Genomic DNA, 9,821 nt, shown 5'->3' with positions numbered 1-9,821 from the left:
ACACCCGCTGGTGGACACTGGTACTGCAATCCAAGAGGCCAACAGAGCCACCAACGGTTGGACCTTTTCATGACAATGAGGTACAATCCATTGTTGACTCCCGTAGGTTCCGCGGGCGCATACAGTACCTGGTACATTGGAAGGGGTACGGACCGGAGGAACGCTCATGGGTTTCATTCTCTGACGTACATGCCCCTGTCCTCCTCCGTGAGTTCCATAGACGGTTTCCCCTCAAGCCCGGTGGCCCTCCGAGGGAGATGGGTCATTGAGGAGGGGGTACTGTCAGGGCTGGCTTAGCCCTTCCTTCTCTGGGCTGGCCGTTCAGCTGTTGACTAATTGCCAGCTCTCTTCTCTCTCCACTGTTACCAGCTGTTCCTGATGATGCTTGTCTGACCTGCCTACTTAAAGCCTGGGTGTTAGAAGACACCCGCTGGTGGACACTGGTACTGCAATCCAAGAGGCCAACAGCGCCACCAACGGTTGAACCTTTTCATGACAATGAGGTACAATCCATTGTTGACTCCCGTAGGTTCCGCGGGTGCATACAGTACCTGGTACATTGGAAGGGGTACGGACCGGAGGAACGCTCATGGGTTTCATTCTCTGACGTACATGCCCCTGTCCTCCTCCGTGAGTTCCATAGACGGTTTCCCCTCAAGCCTGGTGGCCCTCCGAGGGAGATGGGTCATTGAGGAGGGGGTACTGTCAGGGCTGGCTTAGCCCTTCCTTCTCTGGGCTGGCCGCTCAGCTGTCGGCTAATTGCCAGCTCTCTTCTCTCTCCACTGTTACCAGCTGTTCCTGATGATGCTTGTCTGACCTGCCTACTTAAAGCTCACTTCACCTCTGCCTTCACTTGGTCACATCACTAGAAACCATCTCCTGCGCTTTGTTTAAAGACTGGCTTGCTAACATCCCTTCTGGCTCCTTATCCTGCTTGCTGTTGCTCTACTTGGATCCCTGACTTCTGGCCTGGCTGACTACTCGATCTGGTTACTGGACTCTGGCTGTGCTTGACTACGCTTTTTCTATTTACCTTTTTATTTTTATTAATAAACACGTGTGATTTAATTGTACTTCTGTCTCAGTCTGATTCATGGTTTCTGACACCTTGCCTTTGTCTATATTACATTTTTCCAACAGTAAAAGGGAGAATATTTCAACGTATTCCCCCTTCCATATTTTGTCCCGTGCGTCCTGCTTAAGATGGACTCCCAAAGGACATTCAAAGCAGATGTAAATCTTGCACTTCGCCACATCCACCAACCTCACCCTATCCTTTGTGGACGTTTTACCAGCTTTCACCCCCTCCGTTTGTGACTCGCACCGGAAATAGGCACCACAGAGGGGGCCGGGGGCGGGACCACCGATACCACGCTAGACCTCGTGGTAGCCCACGCCGACATGGGCCCTTGGGGTGGGGAAGGAGACCTGGCCGGGTCAAAATTGGCCAATACCTCCCAAAAGCTCACAAAAAACGCAGACAAAATGGGAGCATCCCCTGAACCCCCGACCACCACCCCTGTAACCCCCGAAGTAACCCCCTGAGAGACCTCCTGACTACCCGACCCCCCTTGACTAGAAGACATAGATAAAATGCGTGATGTACCGAGCTGCAGCCGCGCTGCCCCACGACTAGCCGATCGTCTAGATCCCAGCTGGCTCCACATCGCAGGGTGTCTTCCAGCTGACCAATCACCTTCTTCCGCACTGGTGACCTCACCGTATTCCACTGAAGATTCACATAATGCTGGCATCCCCTGCCTTTCACGCTCCGGCGACACTTGCACCGGGCTCCTGGAAGCTTCCTCCTCCCTCTCCGCTACTACCTCCACGAATGAAGAGCTGCAGGGCGCAGAATGAGCCCTAGCTCTGGCAGGGATGCGCTGTCTCTTTAAGGGGACATATCCCTCAGCCTGAGTCCTCAGCAGGCTTCCAGGGTGATGAATGGTCTGCAATGTGCCTGAGCCACTAGCAGATGTCACTCCAACCCCTCTGCCGTTTGGATGTACACAGACTCCCTGACGCTCTCCCCACCGCGCTGTCTCCACAGGAGGGACAGGTACCCAAGTACTCCAGACAGCTGCTGCTGCAGCCACTGAGGGCCCCATCCGGCCGCTGCAGCCCTAACCTGGTCTAACAAGACCTCCAACTCACTCATCTCCCCTTTCTTTTCTACCTGTAGATGGAAGCTGAAGCTGTCTTGTCCTCCTAATCCCTGGAATGCTGCGTCAAACTCCCCGTCCACCTGACTCCCTCCATTGGACCCAGCCCACTCTTCCTTTGACCACCAATCAGGTAAGAGCCCCCTTCCTTGCCCCAACACTGACCTAGCTGACCCATAACTGACCCTGTTCCTCCCCCTAGTCATGCAGCCCCTCCGTCCATCCTTTCCTACGGGTCTCACTTTATCTGGAGGGAGGGAGAGCAAGGAATAAGACTCAGGGAGCTTCTTGCTTGTCCAGCATGCTGACAAGACAGAACACTGCCGACTGCGGGCTGGGGTGAGATGGAGGGGGAGTTTGAGGACTGCGCCAAATTAGGACACTGTGCAAGTATGCAGAATCAATCCCCCTGCAGAGCTTCTGGAGGGAGAAAGCCATCAGCGCTGCAGGGGAATCCACAGGTGTCATAAGGCAGCACAGCTGGCTCTCCTGGTCAGCAGGAGCCCAGGCTCCCCCTTCGATGTGATGGGGCTCGGGCCTGGTGCAGGAGGGCTGGCTGTCCTGCCTGATCAGCGTCCCTGAGTTGTCTTGTCAGATTGCTGGAAGAATAGCAGCAGCTATACTTCCAGTAATCAATAAAAGTGCAACATCTACCACATTACACTTTACCATTAGTAACACATCATATTTTTAAAACAATGTTTATATGTTTAATGTTTATATGATGAACATCCTGGTCATAAAGATGTATTGTACATAAGAATACAGCAGAGTACAGCACCGCATATAGAGTGAAGTGGTCAGGAGTATGTTAGGTACGATATAGCATATAGGGTGCAGACGAGACGTTAGGAGTATATAATGTATAAAATGCAGCAGTTAGGATTATGAAACATGGTGCCTCTTAAAATGCTTAACAAGAGGGGAAAAAACAGACTTTCAGACACTTGACCATAAACAGGCAGTAGGGATACATTTCATAATTATTCTGTATGAGCATCCTGCTGGTCAACGGTCTGTTACTGATTTTGTTCAAATCATAGGACAGACCCACAGAATCAGCGACGATTGGGGGTTGTAGCTTCAGAATAACTAACCTGGACTCAGAAACTAAAGCAATTTTGACTTTTCGCTGACTTGCATTTGTTGCGTACTTGTCACAGGTTTGCGACACAGAAGTATTGAATTCAGACATAGATAAGCAACCAGAATATTGACCAAGAAGCAAACAATAGCTGTCCACATTATTCTCGTGACACACGCTTTTCTAGGTTCTTGCTAATATTATAGTCTTGTGCTGCCATCTAGTGACCTTTTTTATATTTAAAATATTAGACTGGGTTTTTACAGTTGTTGTGCGTGAGGTGATTGTAACCGTATTAGTACACTTGCAACAGAAACAATTGAGTACTGTCCGTGATACTTTTTTTATTTGCACTAACATACAATACTTTGTTGTATTTTGGCGCAGGGCCAATGTAGTGGCCATATTTAAAAAGGGATCAAAGTCTTTTCTAAGTAACTATAGACCTGTTAGTTTACCAGTTTATAGTTGGGAAGATACTGGAGCGTTTAATAAAAGACCACATATATAAGTTCTCGCTGGAAAAAAATATTTTAAGCAACAGACAGCATGGATTCATGAAAGACAGAAGTTGTCAAACAAACCTGATTTCTTTTTATGAGGAGGTAAGTAAAACCTTGGACAGAGGGGTGGCTGTGGATGTGGTATACTTGGATTTTGCAAAAGCGTTCGATACCGTTCCCCACACACGGCTCATGTGTAAGGTCTTGGAAATATCAGTTTGTAAATGGATAGAAAACTGGCTAAAAAATTAATTCAGAGAGTAGTGGTTAATAATTCTTACTTTGAATGGTCTAAGGTTATCAGTGGTGTACCCCAAGGTTTAGTGCTGACACCCTTACTTAATCTTTATAAATGATATTGGGTCTGGGATTAAAAGTACCACTTCAGTCGTTGCAGATGACACCAAGCTATGCAGTGGAATAACATCCTTACAGGATGTCTCCAATTTACAAGCCGACCTTACTGCACTATTTAATTGGGCAACTGTGTGGTAAATGAGGTTTAATGTTGATAAATATAAAATGATGCACTTGGGGACTAGAAACATGCATGCATCTTACATACTAGGAGGAGATCAGGTGGGGGAGTCAATGGTGGAGAAGGATCTGGGTGTTCTGGTAGATTATAAGCTTAATAATAGCATGCAATGCCAAGCTGCAGTTTCCAAAGCTAGTAAAATCCTTTCTTGTATTGAGAGGCATGGACTGCAGAGAGAGAGAAAGATATCATTTTTCCGCTGTACAAATCATTAGTAAAACCTCATCTGGAATATGCAGTTCAGTTTGGGAACCAGTTGATAAGAAAAAGATATCGGGGAAATGGAGAAAGTGCAGAGAAGGGCAACCAAACTGATAAGAGACATGGAGGAGCTCCTCTTGAGAAGAGGAAATTAAGGGGGATATGATCACCATGTACCAGGGGCGGACTAACCATTCTGGCACTCGGTCACGGACCGAGGGCCCCATGCCACTAGGTGACCCCATTAGAGTGGCCAGCCTCAGTAAAAGCAGGGACAGTATGTAAAAATCTGTGTTTTTTTACATCTGTCTCTGAAATGTCCCATGCCGACATCATTTTGCTGTAAAAAAAAACTAGGCTATAGATGCCCCGCCTCTGTACTGCCTCCTCAACCAATGGAAACACAGTGTATTCGCCCCCTTCCTCTCCGCGGCTCATTTGATTTCAGAGCAGGAGATTGCCAACAGCTGGAGGAGGGGACACAGAGGAAGGGACACAGAGGAGGGGACACAGCGTGCAGCTTGGTGAGATGAACTGAGTGTATTTTTGTCAGTGGCTTAATCTGGTGAGCAGGGGGAGAGGGAGAATGTGTTTTTCCTCTAGAATGGTTGTTCCTGTCTGAAGCTGTTAGGCCGCGTACACAAGCGCGGACTGTTGGCCCAACTTTGTCCGTCCAACAGTTTGAGCGAACAGTCCGCTCAAACTTAGCATGGACGGACATGGCCACACACGACGAACGAACAGTTTGCTGAAACCGTGCGCGATGACGTGAACGGCACGTACGACGGGACGCAAAATACGACGTCCTATACACTGCATTATAACTTTCGGCTTGAAAATCCTTTCTGAGCATGCGCGGAACTTAGTTTGACGAACAAGCCTACACACGGGCGGACTGTTCGTTGAAACAAGGTTTCAGCGGACAGTTTTTCGGAATTTCCGTAAAACCTTGTCCGTCCAACTGTCCGCTGAAACTGTCCGCTGAAAGCCCACACACGAGCGGACTGTCCGCCCAAACACTGTTCAGCGGACAAGGTTGGGCCAACAGTCCGCGCGTGTGTACGCGGCCTCAGATTGTTTTTCTGTCTGAGAAGTGCCATACTTCTGGAGGAAGGATGTTCTGAGCTTCTTCCCCAATCTCTGCTACCCTGCCTACTCATTACCTGCCCACCAATACACAGGCACAGTCCCCTCCTCTCCTGCATTACAACCTAAAGTGTCTGTGAGCTGCTGGGGCACTACAAGTCCCAGCATGTCAGGAGATGGAGGCAGTAGTGTGTTTCCTTTAGGCTGATTTTTAGGTGAAAAATGCTGGTGTGTGTGTATGTATGTGTGTGTGTGTATGTGTGTGTATTGTGGCTGCGGCACCCTGTGCTACCTGGACGATTGCTGGTTTACGCCAGATTTTGGAGAGACAGGCACGCTGATTGCACAGCTGTGTGCTGGGCTATTTAGTTTTGAAGTCTGTGCATGGGAGTCAGGTGGACTCCGATTCCTCTGAGAGGAGTCAGAGCATGCATGTCTGCAGGAGGCAGACGTACCTGGTGACAGGGCAGCAAGACACTGATCGGGAGTGAACTAGGAGAAAGCTTAACTCTAGGAAATTCTTTTGGGTCTGAGGAGCAGATCTAAGGCCTAGGCTAAAGGCCTGAATCAGCCGTATGGGAAGAATGTAAGCCAGGAGGCTAAAGTATTGAGTGTACAAGATACAGTAATGGTGGAACCCCCCTGTGTGGGTACTGATGTCTGTGTGAACTTGTCTGTGCTTTAAAATAAAAGTGGGCTACCAGGCCCTTAAAAATACAGTTTTGTACTGGCGTACTAACTGGAAAACGCACCTACCGTTTGAGTCTGATAACCCTAATCTTACATAGTATGTATATATGTGTGTGTGTCTCTATCAATGGCGGTGCATCCATAAGGGGTGCATGGGCTCTGCCCCCTCTCTCCTGGCACCTCTCTATCACCAATAGATAGATTCATGCAATGCATGAATCTATCTATGGTCGCCGCTGACACCCCCTATTCAGGTGCCCGGCTCCTTTTTCGGGTGCCGGGCACCTAAATTACAGCTGCGGGGGTATTTTTGGGAAGAACCTGATTAAAGCCTTAGGCTCTAATAGGCGCCCACAAAAGGCGAATAGCGGGCACCATGCTAGGCGTTCGCTGTTCACTCAGCTGTGTGTTAGCAAAGCAAATTAATTCACTTTGTTAGCACTGAACCGCCTCTCAGCCAATCAGGTGCTCGGGTCTGTTACCTGTCACCTAATTGGCTGAAGCGTCAGGCACTGTGATTGGATGCCTGACAGAGAGGACGGAAGAAGACATCAAGGAGCGTGCAGGACACCGCTGCTGACCCGCTCCGAGACAGTTAAGTGCCGGGCAATGCACAGTAGCAGCAATTGATGTGCATACAGGTTTACAGGTAAATAGGTTTACTAGAAATCTCACGGTCCAACACTTTTTTCCATGAAGGTCCCTAGACAGGAGCATAATTTAGATGCACCTCTCAAGTTAGATACATCTCTATATTCCAATGTCCGATTATAATCAGCTGCTGGCTTTTCATTTTTGCAGCGGTGGGTGGACCTCCACTTTAATCTCCAAATACAGAAAGGCTTCTTCACAGTAAGAGCTGTGAAAATGTGGAAAAGACTCCCTCCAGAGGTGATGCTGGCCAGCTCTGTAGATTGCTTTAAAAAAGGTCTGGATTATATCCTAAATGTACATAATATAACTGTGTACTGAAAGTTATAAGTAAAGTTGATCCAGGAAAAATCCGATTAGGAAGGATTTTTTTTTCCTTGCTGTAGAAAATTGGATCATGCTTTGCTGGGATTTTTCACCTTCCTCTGGATCAACTGTGGGTAAGGGTTGTGTATATAGAATTGTATGATTTTCTTTTTTTATTGGTTGAACTAGATGGACTTGTGTCTTTTTTCAACCTGACTAACTAGGTAACGATGTAAAACTGTTGGATAATGAGTGAGAAAACCCATGTCTAGATTCAGGCCATTATATTTTGTGTCAAACAGGACAGTCATTCTTATGCCGCGTACACACAGACTATCCAGTGGACCAGAGTCCGGACAATCCGTCCCCCGTGTGTGGGCTCCGGCTGACTTTTTCTTTCCAAAAGTCCGGCGGACTTAGAAAGAAGTTTTGACTCCTTGCCCCTATATAAGTCACCGCACAATGCGTCCCTGCCATTGTGGCCAGAGAGAGCGTTGTGTCAACATCGCAAGGAAGAAGAAGAAGAGAAGAAGGGAAGAAGGCGGCGACTGCGGCGACGGTGACAGAAGACCGGGCCAACGCTAGTAAAAGAGCTGGAAGAAGAAAGCGGAGGCCCGGCAGAAGAAAAAAGGAGACTAAGTGTATCAATACACCATGTGGTGTGGTGGATACACAGATACACAGATAGTAAATGAGCGTGCCACGTCCTATATCAAAGTCAAAAGAAAAAAGGGGAGGGCTATGGACTTTCTAGGCACAATTACAAAAAAATTTATTAAAAAGGTATATTTTTATTTACAAAAACAACAATACATTTATAGAATATATTTATTAAAAATTCACAAGCAATCGTGAATTCATCAACAAGAGATGTTACCGCTATTTATACCGTAGCCATAATATCATTTATAGTACGAAGAAGACATTTTCTTCAATAATAATCAATCCAAGACTTTGGTATAGTAAACAGAGTTGCGAAACATCAAGGATGACGAATGTTGTTGGTGGATTCGTGCTCGACATGTTTCGCGTACTTTTACAATTCTTCTGGAGCAAGTTTATAGCTAATTATGAACAAGAAATAACAATAAAGAAAATAAAAATGATTTTTATATAAAGAAAAAAAACATATTTTTTTTGATTATTCCAAAAAGGTTTGTTACAATATATATATATATATATATATATATATATATATATATATATATATATATATGTATCACAGTGGAAAATGCAATCCAAGCAATCTAGGCTAAAATGGTACAAGGGCGCAAAAAACGGAAGCGCTCATAAAGGGCACTATGGGGGCACACGTAACATGATACAAATGGTCATATATGTCTAATAATTGTACATAGAAGTGAAGGTAAGACAATATACTTACTGATACTACCAAAAAAAGATTGATGATGGTATATTGTTATCATCTGGGGTGTGAGTATAAATGTACTACTATAAATTATATTATGGCTACGGTATAAATAGCGGTAACATCTCTTGTTGATGAACTCATGATTGCTTATGAATTTTTAAGAGGTCTATAAATGTATTGTTGTTTTTGTAAATAAAAATATACCTTTTTAATAACATTTTTTGTAATTGTGCCTAGAAAGTCCATAGCCCTCCTCTTTTTTCTTTTGGCCCGGCAGAAGAACCGAAGAGGGGGACAAGACTCCCGAAGAGGGGGACAAGACCCCGAAGTCGGAAGAAGACCCCTGGACTGTGGTGGCGATGACGATCACAGACTATGGCCCAGCAGAGAACATGAGATTTGGAGGGCTACTTGCTGTCTCCCACCACCTGGAGAAGATGCCACCTCCAGACATTGTGTAAAGAGTCGCCAGTTCATCGGAACCGGTTGAATGCGGTATCTGTGGCTGGGCTTGTGGATTCGTTCTTGGCTACCTAAACCTATTGGCCCGGCTGGGCTAAACATATACTTTTATTCCACAAACAATGTAATTTTAGCTGATAAAGACATATACAAGATGGCGGTATTCCCAAAGCATGGGGCTACAAGACTTGGGGACAAAGTGGCATTGAGATAATGTAAAGTAATGATACATCCCTTCTCTCCCCCCCTCTTGTTGCATTGTTTAATTGTGTTGGGTAATGGCATGTAGAAAAAAGGTCTGGTCTGAAGACACATCCCAGCAGGGGATGTGTAAGGAGGGGCTGCCTGCTTGTCATAATCCCTTCATGTGCTTCAACTGTAGTTGTTTGAATATACAAGTGTTGAGTTTCCATTGGTTCTTCCTTGTCCCCTACCCCCTCTATGACCAGGCTAAGGGGAGTGTCCCTAGCTATGTTAAAAGTGTATGTTTGGCACTTAATAAACAGTTTATACTCTGGATGTTTAATCCTCAACACCTGTGTGGCTTGTCTCGTGATTGAGGGGTTAAGGGCTGTTTATGGCGAATCTGCAGGCTGCGGGTGCGTTTGGAGGACAGGAAACACAGGTCTGGCGGAGATGACCAGCAGTAGTATCCAAGATCCATCACAGGGGCGCTCGCTCGTCCCCACCTCCTTTTCTGACCGGCCGGGCTGCATGCTCGGATAAGGGTCTGATATGGACTTTGGGGGGACCCCCACGCCGTTTT

Source organism: Lithobates pipiens, unplaced genomic scaffold (genome assembly GCF_037356315.1).
Source record: "Lithobates pipiens isolate NorthernLeopardFrog02 unplaced genomic scaffold, aLitPip1_a1.2 Scaffold_13, whole genome shotgun sequence".
Lineage (NCBI taxonomy): Eukaryota > Metazoa > Chordata > Amphibia > Anura > Ranidae > Lithobates > Lithobates pipiens.
This window is presented reverse-complemented; position numbering follows the sequence as displayed.